Source organism: Scyliorhinus torazame, chromosome 18, assembly GCF_047496885.1.
Source record: "Scyliorhinus torazame isolate Kashiwa2021f chromosome 18, sScyTor2.1, whole genome shotgun sequence".
NCBI lineage: Eukaryota > Metazoa > Chordata > Chondrichthyes > Carcharhiniformes > Scyliorhinidae > Scyliorhinus > Scyliorhinus torazame.
Window position 1 is genome coordinate 52,254,237 of NC_092724.1, and position 15,115 is coordinate 52,269,351.

A 15,115-nucleotide genomic window follows, 5' to 3' on the forward strand; every position below is an offset into this window, starting at 1 on the left:
TTGTGGATTTTGGGAAGTAGGTAAAAGCTGGCTGTCCGGGGTTGGGAGACTATGTGGTTGGCAGCCGTAGGGGGAAGGCATCCGGAGGAAATAAAGTCGCTAACGGTATTGGAGATAATGGCTTGATGTTCAGTGATCTGGTCATGGTCCAGGGGGAGGTAGAAGAAGTATCTGAGAGTTGGCACTCAGCCTCTGCGAGGTAGATCAATTGGGCTGCTTTGCCCTGGATGGTGTCAAGCTTCTTGAGTGTTGTTGGAGCTGCACTCATCCAGGCAAGTGGTGGATATTTCTTCACACTCCAGACTTGTGTCTTGTAGGTTGTGGACAGACTTTGGGGAGTTACTCAGCGCAGAATTTTCAGCCTCTAACCCGCTCTTGTTGCCAGAGTATTTCCAGTCCAGTTCAGTTTCTGATCAATTGTAACCGGCAGCATGTTGATAGTGAGGATTCAGCAATGGTAATGCCATTGAATGTTGAGGGGAGATGATTGGATTCTCTCTTATTAGAGATGGTCATTGCCTGGCATTTGTGTGGCACGAACGTTATTTGCTACTTATCAGCCCAAGCCTCCATGTTGCCCAGGCCTTGCTGCATTTTGGCACGGACTGCTTCAGTATCTATGGAGTTGCAAATGATGTTAAACGCTGTTCAATCATCCACAAACATTCCCACTTCTGCCCTTTTGATGAAGCAGCTGATGATGGTTGAGCGTCAGCTGTTACCCTGAGGAACACCCGTAGCGATGTCCTGAGACTGGGATGAGCGACATCCAAAAACCAGAACCATCTTCCTTTGTGCCAGATATGACTCCAACCAATGGAGCGCCTTTCTCCTGATTTCCATTAACTCCAGTTTAGCTTGGGCAAGGATCCAATGCTATAGAAGTTTAGCCAGCTGAAACCATGCAGCTTACCAATACGAATACAAGTAAGCTTCTCATCTATGATCGCTCTTCTAGGACACTGCTTTATGGACATATCTAGTTGCTAATGGGATTAAGCTTAGCCCGAGTGTTAGGTCTGTATGGGGAGACAGACATAGATTATCATAGAATTTACAGTGCATTCGGCCCATCGAGTCTGCACCGGCTCTTGGAAAGAGCACCCTGCCCAAGGTCAAGGTCAACACCGCCACCCTATCCCCATAACCCAGTAACCCCACCCAACACTAAGGGCAATTTTGGCCACTAAGGGCAATTTATCATGGCCAATCCACCTAACCTGCACATCGTTGGACTGTGGGAGGAAACCAGAGCAACCGGAGGAAACCCACGCACACACGGGGAGGATGTGCAGACTCCGCACAGACAGTGACCCAAGCCGGAATCAAACCTGGGACCCTGGAGCTGTGAAGCAATTGTGCTATCCGCATGGCTACCGTGCTGCTCATCTATAGCAACATGTTTTTCATCATTTTAAATAATGGCACGTCCTTGTAGAAATACAACTTACTGATTCTGATTTATCTCATACGAATATACAAATTTTCCCCGAATGACTCTCAAGGCCATATCTTGAACTCTATTACCATCTACATTTGGAGCATCTCGGGGTTTCCCAGCAGAGACTCCAAAGGATATTACCCAGTAGATAAGCAACACGCAGATTCTATCCTCCACCATCTGGCAAGCACAAATCCACTCCTGGGTTTGTTATCAACAATATCCATCTGGTGGCTAAAGCACATTGCCCTGAACAATTTTTAGCAAGGTACTTACAGGTTGTCAGCCTCTGTCTCAAGGTCAGCATCTGCTCTGACAGCTAAGGGCTGCCCTCTTGTTCATGTTATATTTTTCATCTTGAAGTACTCTGGCAACCAGTGTCATGGAACTTCTGAGGAACAGACATGGGATCCAATTGAGAAGATCTATTAAAATTTATTTTTTCCCAGACAAGGGGCGGGATTCTCCGACCCCCCGTCGGGTCGGAGAATCGACGGGGGGCGGCGTGAATCTCGCCCGCGCCGTCTCCCGAAGTCTCCGAACGCTGAAATGTCGGCGAGATGTCAATCGCGCTGCCCGCCTCGGAGAATGGACCCCAGGGCTGCCCGTATTCTCGCGGCCAGATGGGTCGAAGTCAAAACACCTATATAACGGCGTCAACCAGCTGATGGTTGACGCCGTACAGCGTGGAGGTAGGTCATGGCGTGAGGGGTGGCCGCAGGAGAAAAGGGGGGTAGTGTGGGGGGGGGGGGGACTGGGGGGGGGGGGGGCTGTGGGGTGGGGGGGTGTTGGGGGGGGGCTCTGTGGGGGGGAGCTGGGGTGAGTGCCGGGGAGAGGGGGAGAGTGCCAGGGAGGGGGGGTGAGAGCGAGTGCCGGGGAGGGGGGGTGAGAGTGAGTGCCGGGGAGGGGGGGGGGGTGAGAGTTAGTGCCGGGGAGGGGGGGAGAGTGCCGGGGAGGGGGGAGAGTGCTGGGGAGGGGGGGAGAGTGCTGGGAAGGGGGAAGAGTGCCGGGGAGGGGGGGAGAGTGCTGGGAAGGGGGGGGCAAGAGTGAGTGCCAGGGAGGGAGGTGAGTGCCGGGGAGGGGGGGGTGAGTGCGAGTGCCGGGGAGTGGGGGTGAGAGCGAGTGCCAGGGAGGGGGGGTGAGAGTGAGTGCCGGGGAGGGGGGGAAAGTGCCGGGGATGGGGGGAAAGTGTCGGGGAGGGGGTGTGAGAGCGAGTGCCAGGGAGGGGGGGAGAGTGCCGGGGAGGGTGGGGTGAGAGCAAGTGCCGGGGAGGGGGGGAGAGTGCCGGGGAGTGGGGGGTGAGTACGGGGAGGGAGGGGAGAGTGCCGGGGAGGGGGGGTGAGAGCAAATGCCGGGAGGGGGGAGAGTGCTGGGGAGAGGGGAGTGAGTGCGGGGAGGGGGGGAGATGCCGGGAGGGAGGGTGAGAGCGAGTGCCGGGGAGGGGGGGAGAGTGCCGGGCAGAGGGGGTGAGAGCGAGTGCTGGGGAGGGGGGGAGAGTGCCGGGGAGAGGGGGTGAGAGCGAGTGCTGGGGATGGGGGAGAGTGCCGGGAGGGAGGGTGAGAGCGAGTGCCGGGGAGGGGGGGAGAGTGCTGGGGAGGGGGTGTGCGAGCGAGTGCCGGGGAGGGGGTGTGAGAGCGAGTGCGTGGGAGGGGGTGTGAGAGCGAGTGCGGGGGAGAGGAGGAGAGTGCTGGGGAGGGGAGGAGAGTGCTGGGGAGGGGAGGAGAGTGCTGGGGAGGCGGTGTGAGAGCGAGTGCCGGGGAGGGGGGGAGAGTGCCGGGGAGGGGGGGAGAGTGCTGGGGAGGGGAGGAGAGTGCTGGGGAGGGGAGAAGAGTGCTGGGGAGGGGGTGCGAGAGCGAGTGCCGGGGAGGGGGGAGAGTGCCGGGGAGGGGGGGAGAGTGCTGGGGAGGGGGTGTGAGAGCGAGTGCCGGGGACGGAGGGAGAGTGCCAGGGAGGGGAGGAGAGTGCTGGGGAGGGGAGGAGAGTGCTGGGGAGGGGGTGTGAGAGCGAGTGCCGGGGAGGGGGGTGTGAGAGCGAGTGCCGGGGAGGGGGTGTGAGGGCGAGTGCCGGGGAGGGGGGTGTGAGAGCGAGTGCCGTGGAGGGGGTTGAGAGCGAGTGCCGGGGTGGGGGTTTGAGAGCGAGTGCCGGGGAGGGGGTGTGAGAGCGAGTGCCGGGGAGGGAGGGAGAGTGCTGGGGAGGGGGTGTGCGAGCGAGTGCCGGGGAGGGGGTGTGAGAGCGAGTGCGTGGGAGGGGGTGTGAGAGCGAGTGCGGGGGAGAGGAGGAGAGTGCTGGGGAGGGGAGGAGAGTGCTGGGGAGGGGAGGAGAGTGCTGGGGAGGCGGTGTGAGAGCGAGTGCCGGGGAGGGGGGGAGAGTGCCGGGGAGGGGGGGAGAGTGCTGGGGAGGGGAGGAGAGTGCTGGGGAGGGGAGAAGAGTGCTGGGGAGGGGGTGCGAGAGCGAGTGCCGGGGAGGGGAGAGAGTGCCGGGGAGGGGGAGAGAGTGCTGGGGAGGGGGTGTGAGAGCGAGTGCCGGGGAGGGGGTGTGAGAGCGAGTGCCGGGGTGGGGGTTTGAGAGCGAGTGCCGGGGAGGGGGTGTGAGAGCGAGTGCCGGGGAGGGAGGGAGAGTGCCGGGGAGGGGGGGAGAGTGCCGGGGAGGGGAGGAGAGTGCTGGGGAGGGGGGGGGGGGTGAGTGCCGGGGAGGGGAGGAGAGTGCTGGGGAGGGGGGGGAGAGTGCCGGGGAGGGGAGGAGAGTGCTGGGGAGGGGGTGTGAGAGCGAGTGCCGGGGAGGGTGGGTGAGAGCGAGTGCCGGGGAGGGTGGGTGAGAGCGAGTGCCGGGGAGGGGGGGAGAGTGCTGGGGAGGGGGGGTGAGTGCCGGGCAGGGGGGGAGAGTGCCGGGGAGGGGGGGAGAGTGCCGTGGAGGGGGGAGAGTGCTGGGGAGGGGGGGGTAAGAGTGAGTGCTGGGGAGGGCGGGGGAGAGTGCTGGGGAGGGGGGGGGGTGAGAGTGAGTGCCGCGGAGGGGGGGAGAGTGCCGTGGAGGGGGGGGGAGTGCTGGGGAGGGGGGGGTGAGTGCCGGGGATGGGAGGAGAGTGTTGGGGAGGGGGTGTGAGAGCGAGTGCCGGGGAGGGGGGGTGAGAGCGAGTGCTGGGGAGGGGGGTGGTGAGTGCCGGGGAGGGGGGGGGAGTGCTGCGGAGGGGGGGGGTGAGTGCCGGGGAGGGGAGGAGAGTGCTGGGGAGTGGGGGGTGAGTGCCGGGGAGGGGAGGAGAGTGCCGGGGAGGGGGGGGGGACAGTGCCGGGGAGGGGAGGAGAGTGCTGGGGAGGGGGGGGGGGAGTGCCGGGGAGGGGAGGAGAGTGCTGGGGAGGGCGTGTGAGAGCGAGTGCCGGGGAGGGGGGGTGAGAGCGAGTGCCGGGGAGGGGGAGAGTGCCGTGGAGGGGGGAGAGTGCTGGGGAGGGGGGGGAGAGTGCCAGGGAGGTGAGTAGAGTGCTGGGGAGGGGGTGTGAGAGCAAGTGCCGGGGAGGGGGTGTGAGAGCGAGTGCCGGGAAGGGGGGAGAGTGCCGTGGAGGGGGGGAGAGTGCTGGGGAGGGGGGTGAGTGCCGTGAAGGGGGGAGAGTGCTGGGGAGGTGGGGCGTAAGAGTGAGTGCTGGGGAGGGGGGGGGGAGAGTGCCTGGGAGGGGGGGGTGAGAGCGAGTGCCGGGGAGGGGGTGTGAGAGCGAGTGCCGGGAAGGGGGGAGAGTGCCGTAGAGGGGGGGAGAGTGCTGGGGAGGGGGGTGAGTGCCGTGAAGGGGGGAGAGTGCTGGGGAGGGGGGCGTAAGAGTGAGTGCTGGGGAGGGGGGGGAGAGTGCTGGGGAGGGGGGGGTGAGAGCGAGTGCCGGGGAGGGGGGGTGAGAGCAAGTGCCGGGGAGGGGGGGAGAGTGCCGTGGAGGGGGGGAGCGTGTTGGGGAGGGGGGGGTGAGAGCGAGTGCCGGGGAGGGGGGGAGAGTGCCGGGGAGGGGAGGAGAGTGCTGGGGAGGGGGGAGGAGAGTGCTGGGGAGGGGGGTTGAGAGCGAGTGCCGGGAGGGGGGGAGAGTGCCGTGGAGGGGGGGAGAGTGCTGGGGAGGGGGGTGAGTGCCGTGAAGGGGGAGAGTGCTGGGGAGGGGGGGGTAAGAGTGAGTGCTGGTGAGGGGGGGGGGGAGAGTGCTGGGGAGGGGGGGGTGAGAGCGAGTGCCGGGGAGGGGGGGTGAGAGCGAGTGCCGGGGAGGGGGGGAGAGTGCCGTGGAGGGGGGAGAGTGCTGGGGAGGGGGGGTGAGAGCGAGTGCCGGGGAGGGGGGGAGAGTGCCGTGGAGGGGGGGGAGAGTGCTGGGGAGGGGGGGTGAGAGCGAGTGCCGGGGAGGGAGGGAGAGTGCCGGGGAGGGGAGGAGAGTGCTGGGGAGAGGGGAGGAGAGTGCTGGGGAGGGGGGGTGAGAGCGAGTGCCGGGGAGGGGGGGAGAGTGCCGTGGAGGGGGGGAGAGTGCTGGGGAGGGGGGTGAGTGCCATGAAGGGGGAGAGTGCTGGGGAGGGGGGGGTAAGAATGAGTGCTGGGGAGGGGGGGAGAGAGTGCTGGGGAGGGGGGGGGGGTGAGAGCAAGTGCCGGGGAGGGGGGGTGAGAGCGAGTGCCGGGGAGGGGGGGAGAGTGCCGTGGAGGGGAGGAGAGTGCTGGGGAGGGGGGGGGGGTTGAGAACGAGTGCCGGGGAGGGGGGGGAGAGTGCCGTGGAGGGGGGTGTGAGAGTGAGTGCTGGGGAGGGTGGGAGAGTTCTGGGGAGGGGGGGTGAGAGCGATTGGGGCCTACTGATCGGTGTGCGGGTTATTTCCGTGGGGGGCCTATGTTCCTCCGCGCCGGGCCCCTGTAGGGCTCCGGCATATTGCCCGGGGACCGGCGCGGAGATAGGAACCCACGCACATGCGCGAACTCGCACTGGCCATGGCGCGCATGCGCAGACTCATGACGGCTGTAGCGCGAATGCGCTGACTCACGCCAGCCGTCAAAACTTGGCCGCGGGATCGGAGAATCCCGGCCGTGATCTCCCATCCCTTTCCACAGATGCTGTCAGACCTGCTGAGACTGTATTTTCTGTTTCTCTTTCAGATTCCAGTGCCCGCAGAAGTTTGCTTTCCCCAAAAAAGGAACCTAGTTGACCCTGGATCTGCATTTTGAAGGATTAAGCCCTAGCTGTATGGTCCTGATTCTGTCGAGAGTGTGACAAAGACATGCACCATGTTCGTACATTTGCAGGGTTGGACTGCAAACAATTTCCAATGCATCGTTGGAAGACCTCGCTGCCAGTGGAGATCCTACAGGGCATTCACAGGAACTAGTATCTGCCTACCGGAGACACGGATATATGAGTTTTGAGGATTCGTCACGCAGCAGGATTTGACAGAACCTGCATTTCGCATCCAAGATGCTGAAACCCTTGTCATGGGGCATATCAGCTTTCATCTGTTGAACTGCCTTCATAGGGTAATGAGGTCTGAGCAACACCTTGTTTAAGTGCACTGGGTCGATGCAAATCCTGACTACCATTCATAATCAAAGATCCCTCCTGTGGTGTTGGGTGCTCTGGTGCACAGATGAGCCAACACAGTTGTATGTGGTACAACTCTATTTTATTATAACTCTTATAATACAGTTCGTACTGGACACTCTGCACGTGCTGTCTCCCTGAGTGTCCCCGGCAATAGCTGTGTCCTGGTTCTCCTCTGCCGCTCTTACTGACCACACAGGGGTCGTGTCTGTGCTTTTATATCTTTCTGTCATTGGTTGTGGTGTTGTGTGTTCTGATTTGTCTGTTGGTGTGTCTATCATGATGTGTGTGTTTGAATATCATGACATCCCCCCTTTTTACAAAGACAAGTGCCTACGTGGTTATAAATATAATTGTGTCGTGAGTGCATCTAAGAGTGTGCGTTTGTGTTGTGTACAGCGTGTGTTTATGACTTAACTATTTACATGGGGCGATGTCGGGTGCGTCACACTAACAAGGTTGTACCATAACAAAACTTGGATGGGAGAGAAAAAAAAAACTTGAACATTGGTCCGGTCAGACGATATCTGGAACAATAAACAACAACAGGTTATAATACAGAAGTGTTTGACTTTTTGAACGTATTAACAGCGTTATAAGTCCAGTCTAATGGGTGACCGCCTCAAGAATGGGCTGGTCCTCAAGCCGGTTCAGCTGTGGAGATTTGGGGTCACACTGGTTCACCTTGGACTGTTGTGGGTGATGCTGTTGCCGAAGTCTCTACTTTACCATTTGTTGTACTTCATGCAGTGCTTGGTTTTTTTCATTCTTACAAATATAACATTCAACATCTTTGTTAGTGGTGCCCTGGCTGTGGTTTGGTTCTGGTGGCGATGGAAGGGGCATGATCCGTGGCATCTCCACGAAGTCATCCTTGGGAACCAGTGGAGGATCCGGCGTGTGCGTACGGTGCAGTTGCGAGCGTGGAAGGCGGCACAAAGCCCGCTGATTGCGCCTACGCACCAATCCATCCGCCCTGCATGCCAGGAACAAGGTGGAGTCTGTTTTCTTTTTATGTTTGTGGTGGACGGCATCTTGTAGCCGATGGATCGTTGCCATCGAAGTAGCACCATCACTAATATCATGCAAGGCGATGACTGTGCCAGATGTGGAAGTTGGCCAAGACCGTGTACGCTGGTTCCGGCCACCTGCTGTGCCGGAAGGGCGACTCCGCAGAGAAACGTCGAAGCATGTCGCCTTGGATAGAGAATTGTTGCTCGCATCAACGTCTGGCGATGGCGCGAGTTGGTGTGTCCATCTTGGACCACCGGTGCTGGTTGCCACTGCCGACCCAGTGGGACTGCCACGCGATCCATTCCCTGTCGCCGTGGCATCTGCCGTCACCCTGAGCGTGCCATCGCCGAGGTCGCGACACCGCCCGTCCGGAGCAAGGTCTGGCGTGCGCAGATCAGAGTCGGCGCTTGGCTGCTCCCCATCTGGAGTCCGGTCTGCCTTCCGTCGATGCCCCCCGTCCGGAGTCCCAACAGGTTCACTGGAGGCAGCCGAGATTCCCTGAAGCTGCACTTCTGGAGTCGGAACATGCAGGAATGCACCAACCAGTGGAGAGGCTCGAGCCATCGAGGGTGGAGGCGGTGCGCCGCCACCGCAGCCGTCAGTGGTCCCACCGTGATCGTTGAGTGCCTCGGTACGCACTAGGCGAGGTCTGTCACCTTGCACCTTTTGCATGGGAAGTGGGATGCTGTCGTCACTCGTCTCACATCCCGTGGATAGATCGTCATTAGCAGCTTGCTGTTCACTAGGGTTGGGTAAATTGTCAGAGTTTTCATCTGGTGGTGCACACCATGTCGGTGGACTGTCATTGTCTTGCCATTGTCCTTCATTTGGGCTGTTCTTCTTTGGAACTTTAAATCTTCCCCCAGACATTGCAGAACCTTGTTGATTACCCCCAAATTCTCCCATATGTATGGTCTCGAATATAGTATCCACTGTTTCTATCGACATTGTACCATTTTCCAAAGAACATTCCGTTTCACTTTTCTTCTCAGGTACCTCATATGTGACTTTGTTTGATGCACATGCCTTCATGGTCTCTGGGTCTGATTTTGCTGGGACTGGCATGGTCACAGTCTCTCTTTTACTGTTCTCAATTGCCCACATTATACTCCCCATACATAACTGCTTAATCACTGGGGTTAGTGTGGTACAATGGATAATCGGGTCGACCTTATCTGCATCTTCATCATTAGTGGAAAGCACACTTGGTTCACTTGAAACTGCTGTGGGTGTTAAATTCGTTATCTGGCTACTCGATGTCGGTGTCCTCAGGATTCTTGCTCCAATGTTCTGCTCAATAATCAGTGGAGTGTGTATAGGTTCAATGCAATTAATGTTCCCCTCCAGGTTTGAAGAGTCATTACTGACTAACTGCTGGTCTCCGAAGTTGGGATTTTGCGGCATTGTGTTGAAGGGAGACATTTGTCCCTGCTGTAGATATGAGTCAGGTTGTGTTATTTCCATTACCTGAGGATCAATGTCTTGTCCATTTTTTCGATCCGTACTAAAACACTGGCAATTCTCAGTCTGCTCCTTGCAAGTTAAACATACAATTAATTTCGTTAGCAAATCCTCAGCATCCTTCTGTGGCCGTGCAGCATTATTAATCTCTGTTCGGCTACAATGATCCTGAAGGTCAGCACATAAACCTTTTTTCTTCGGGCTTGGACGAGGCGATTCCTTTGGCTTGTCTTCAGTTGGGCTTGAACAGTCTTCAGCGCTGTGCCCTTTATTGTAGCATGAGAGACCGTCATGGTCATGCTGCTGTGTAGTGGAGCATGGTAGGCTGTTATAGCCTTCTTGCTGTTCATGGGAGCATGGCAGACTTGCATCGTCTGCCGCTGGTTGGTCAGGAGAGGTTGCTAGACCCTCATGGTCTTGTTCCTGCAAGGACTGCGCTCTGGAGTCTTGCGTTCCTTCCATCGTGGAGTCCGTCCACGAGCTCTCTGTGGAGGCTTGTGACACTGGAGTCACTTCTTGTTCGTGCAAGGACTGCGCTCTGGAGTCTTGCGTTGCTTCTATCGTGGAGGCTGTCCACGAGCTCTCTGTGGAGACTTGTGACACTGGAGTCACTTCTTGTTCGTGCAAGGACTGCGCTCTGGAGTCTTGCGTTACTTCTATCGTGGAGGCTGTCCACGAGCTTGCTGTGGAAGCTTGTGACACTGGAGTCACTTCTGGTTCATGCGAGGACTGCACTCTGGAGTCTTGCATGTCTTCTTTCATAGAGTCGGGAACGTTGAGCGGGACGTGGACCACGCTCTGTGTGGCAGCAGGGCACTCTCCGTGTGCTTGCACCGCTCCCTGTCTGGTAATGTCAGGCTGCAGCATCATCCGGTACTGATAAGTTGGAACGTCATATCTGCTGGGTTGAAGATACTCAAATCCGAAAAATGAATCCGCATCTGCGTCGGATTCAATATGGGGGCCGCCAATGTGCAACACGAAAGGTTCGTCCGAGTCATAGTCATATAGGACCACGGAGCTATCATTGGGCTCGCGAGGTCCGGAAACACTGTAAAAATCGTCATCGAAGTATTCAAGGTCGGAATCATCGGCTTGTGCGTAGGTAACTGCTTGTCGGAGGGTTCTTCGGAGGTAAAATTCATCTCCTGGGTCAATTTGCGGCACTGCGCTGTCATTCCAGGTGAGGGAAGGTTGTTATACAGCTTTAACAGATTTTTGTTTTTTTGATTTGGGACGTTTCCCTTTTAAATTGATCCAGTCTTGGGCCTCTGACATCCTGACGCTCGGTATGTAGCACGTAGGAAGCGACTGCGCATGCTCAGATCGCTGTTCCTTTACCGATGGCCGTTTTCTTAACTGCGCATGCGCACCATATTGCGCATGCGCAAACGAAACTTCCGGTTCTGCGCACTTCTCGCGCAACTGTGCTAGCGTTATACCTTTAGCAAGATGGCCGCCGACCTCGACCCAGCCTTTTCTCAGGCCCGGGATTTCGGGCTCCGGGATCCCAGCCACGAGGTGAGTACTGCAGCTTTTCTTACCTTTAAGTCCCCATTGGATTGCGTATTCTTCACAGTACTTGGCGAATTTGCCCATGACTGCCTGGTAATCGTGCCTTTGCTGCCTCCTGAAGAACCTGAACCTTCTGAACATTGCTCTTGCCCTTGCACCGGCGACGATGAGGAGAAATTCAATTTTTTCCTTATCATCCAGGTCTTGGAGTTCAGCTGCCGCCAGGAACAACTCGAACATTTGCCGGAATCGCCGCCAGTTTTCGTGGAGGTCGCCGTCGCACTGGAGCGCCTGCGGAACCGGGAGCTCTTGCATTATGCCTGGGCACTGCTGGTTGTCTGTGTACACTGAGGTATGCCGGCAGGTATCGATCCACTCCTGTACCATGTGGTGTTGGGTGCTCTGGTGCACAGATGAGCCAACACAGTTGTATGTGGTACAACTCTATTTTATTATAACTCTTATAATACAGTTCGTACTGGACACTCTGCACGTGCTGTCTCCCTGAGTGTCCCCGGCAATAGCTGTGTCCTGGTTCTCCTCTGCCGCTCTTACTGACCACACAGGGGTCGTGTCTGTGCTTTTATATCTTTCTGTCATTGGTTGTGGTGTTGTGTGTTCTGATTTGTCTGTTGGTGTGTCTATCATGATGTGTGTGTTTGAATATCATGACACCTCCCACCCGGCTTACTCACTCATCCAACTTCTTCCATCAGGCAGGAGATACAGAAGTCTAAGAACATGCACGAACAGACTCAAAAACAGCTTCTTCCCCACTGTCATCAGACTCCTAAATGACCCTCTTATGGACTGACCTCATTAACACTACACCCTGTATGCTTCATCCGATGCCAGTGCTTAAGTAGTTACATTGTATATGTTGTGTTGCCCTATTATGTATTTTCTTTTATTCCCTTTTCTTCCCACGTATTTAATGATCTCTTGAGCTGCTCGCAGAAAAATACTTTTCACTGTACCTCGGTGACAATAAACAAATCCAATCCAATCCAATCCAATTTTTCTTTACTGCAGCCACCATTGCTGGAACCCATTCTCTGACCTTGTTTATGGGGGTTATGGGAGTTATGACAACCAGTGTCATCATCCGATGCCGCTCATTGACTACTTTCTGCTTAATGGCTATTGGACTCTTCTTGGGGCACAGGCTGGTATCGAGTCATTTAGTTTCATTATGGCGTCCACGTGACCACACGATCTACGCTAGCCAAGTTTGATTCTGTCCTACTCAACATCCAATTGACTGTCAAGCATTTACCTGTCGATGATGGTGCAGTGTTTGTGAATTCACTGCAGAGTCAGAGAGCTATGGGTTCAAGACTTGAGTATGTAATCTACCTTGACAATCAGGTACTGTACTGTTGTGGTTTTTAATCCTGAGACATTAAGCCATTCGCTCAGTCAGATAGGTTCTGTAGACCGAGTGGTCACGTAATGCTACAAAAGAGGTCACATGTCGAGAGCGCGGGAGTTCTCCTCAGGAGCACGGGCAGAATACAAGCGCTGAAGTAGCTGCTGAGCTAGTGAATAAACTACTCTTTATTATAAGGCCTTGTTGTCTGTGTTTCGGGAACCCAACACATTTACATGGTGTCAGAAGTTGGCAGCGTGGCACAAGAACTTTGCTATATCAACCCACTCGTCTTTGATGAAGACATTAGTTGGGAAAAGCTCGAGAAGGTGTGACATATTCAGTGCCGTGTTGCATTTTCGGACAAGTCAAAAAAGGTACAGGCCTCCACCTTATTAAACTTAACGGGCCCCAAGGCCATCAAAAACTCTGAGCTTGTTTTCCACACGGAGGAGGAAAAAGACGACCCGGATATAATTCCAGAAAAGCTGGAGAATATTTGTCTTCCACTAAAACATTTAACCCTCAGCAGACATGTGTTAAATTCAAAAAAACAAAGGGAAGATGAATCAATACAATCTTACACGGCTACAATAAATATCTTTGCAAAGAAATATACGCTTGGAATTCTCATTAATGAACTAGTCCAGCAAGGAATATTGTGTGGAATTCACAGCGATTTAGTCTGTAAGCAGCTGCTGCGAAAGAAAGATCTACTGTTACAATCAGACATTAGTGTCTGCATGTTAAACGAACAATCAGAAAGACTTTAGGCAGGAAACAGATTTCTTTGCTGTATTTGTTGTACAGGGGGAGCCCTGCTCCAACTGCAGCAGCTAGCAACCACAGGATGGAACAGCTTGTTTTGCATATGGTAAAAGATGCAACAAATGTGGGAAATTGAATTACTTTGCTACATGCTGCAGATTGAAACTACAGCAGCCCTCCTCGGTCATCTGCAACATGGCAGCTGGTCAGTTCTCCATGATAGGAGTGTCAATGAGGTGCATGAACTGAAGCTCAGGCAAAGAACACAAGAACTAAGAGCAGGAGTAGGCAATTCAGCTCCTCAACCCGACTCCGCTATCAATACGACCAAGGCTGATCGCCTCTCAGCCTCAACTCCACTTTTCTGCCCATTCTCATTAACACTTTAACCCATTAGTAATTAAACATCTGTCAATCTCCTCCTTAAACTTACTCAATATCCTGCATCCACTGCATTCTGGTGTGGTGAATTCCATAAATTCCTGACCCTTGGAGAGAAATTGGCTGGGAATCTCCGAAAATGGGGCTATGTCCCCACGCCCGCCGGAAAAAGAGCGTGAATCACTCCAGACTTTTTTCAAAAAGTTCAGAGTGAGTCTCCTGTTTTAAGAAGGATAGCAGAGCCCCAGCGTGCGCCGTGCAGCTCCTGCTGCTGATACAGGGCCCTGCACCTCCGGCCGCGGGTCCGCGCATGCGTGCGGCGGCCGGTTGCGGGTCCGCGCATGCGTGCGGCATCCGTTTTGGTGCCAGCCCCCGCGCAACATGGCGGAGCCACACAGCGGGCCAGCGCAGAAGAAGATGGGCCCCCTCAGATCACACGCGCCTGTCGATCGATAGGCCCCGATCGCGGGCCTGTCCATCGTGGAGGCCCCCCAGGAGTCTGATCCCCCCGCACCCCCACCACGACGGCCAGCGCGGCTCAGAGTCCGAGCTCCCGCCGGGTGGAACCAGGTTGGAACCACGCTGTCGGAACCCGGCCGGTCGATCGCGGAGAAACGCCGCGGGGGCTTCTTTCAATGGCCCGCGACTGGCGGCTCATCAACTGCGCGCACGTGGCTGGTGGTGATTCTCCGGTCCACGGAGAATCGCGTCCCGGCGCCACGGGCCTGAGACCCCAGTATCCGCCCTCACGCCGAGCACGATGTTGGTGTGGAAGCTCGGAGGATCCCGCCCATAATTTCTCTTCCTCTCTGTTTTGAATCTGCTACCCCTTAAGCTAAAACTATGACCTCTTGTTCTAGATTGTCCCACAAGAGGAAACATCCGCTCCACGCTCTATGCCTACTTTGTCAATACCTTTTATCCTCTTATAATCCTCACTAAGATCACCTTTCATTCTTCTAAACTTCAGAGAGTTTAGGCTTAAATTGCTCAATCCTCTTCATTAGGCAGACCCCTCACCTCTGGAATCAATCTAGTGAACCTCCTCTGAATTCAGGTTTGGAACTTTACACATACATGAGACTTTGAGCAGATCACCACCAGCCCCTATATTCACAGTCACATCGGTGGAACAGGCGGTATGCTCAGCCAAGCATTTTCCGGAGAAATTTGCCCAGGATAGCTGTGAAATCAGTCACGACAGGCCAGCCTTGGTCAGCACAATGACTCTTTTCCACGCACACCACAACCACGATTCCTGCTGCTGATACTCTGCCACAGCCCAAACTTGAAAGCAAGGTGAAGGATGCCCTCATGAAACACAGTTTGGGAAGCAAAGCGCATGATTGAAATGATCACAGATTCGGCCCTCTAACACCTGATCAAACAATCAGGATCCAGACTGTGTATGGCATGGCCAGTTGGCAGTGGTATACAGCCAAAGAATTACGTGGTAGCCTCAGATGGTACCCACTATGAATGCAATCACCATCATCTCCTACATGTATCGGGACTGGCACCAACAGACAGCACTTCAGTCATCCTGCCTATGGCACAGGTCTCCTACGCCAGTGGACCTGCAGCCTCCTCCAGAGGGCAACGCAGCAAGCCCTGCACCCGATGAGCACACTGATG

General features: G+C 56.0%; 1 long non-coding RNA gene across 1 annotated transcript; it reads left to right on the plus strand.

Annotated features, from left to right (window-relative positions):
• The first annotated feature begins 1,890 nt into the window (after positions 1-1,890).
• On the plus strand, positions 1,891-11,973 carry LOC140395213 (uncharacterized). Its single transcript, XR_011936129.1, has 3 exons — positions 1,891-2,133; positions 6,534-7,034; positions 11,679-11,973. It is a non-coding gene; the product is annotated as an uncharacterized lncRNA (long non-coding RNA).
• Positions 11,974-15,115: the final 3,142 nt, after the last annotated feature.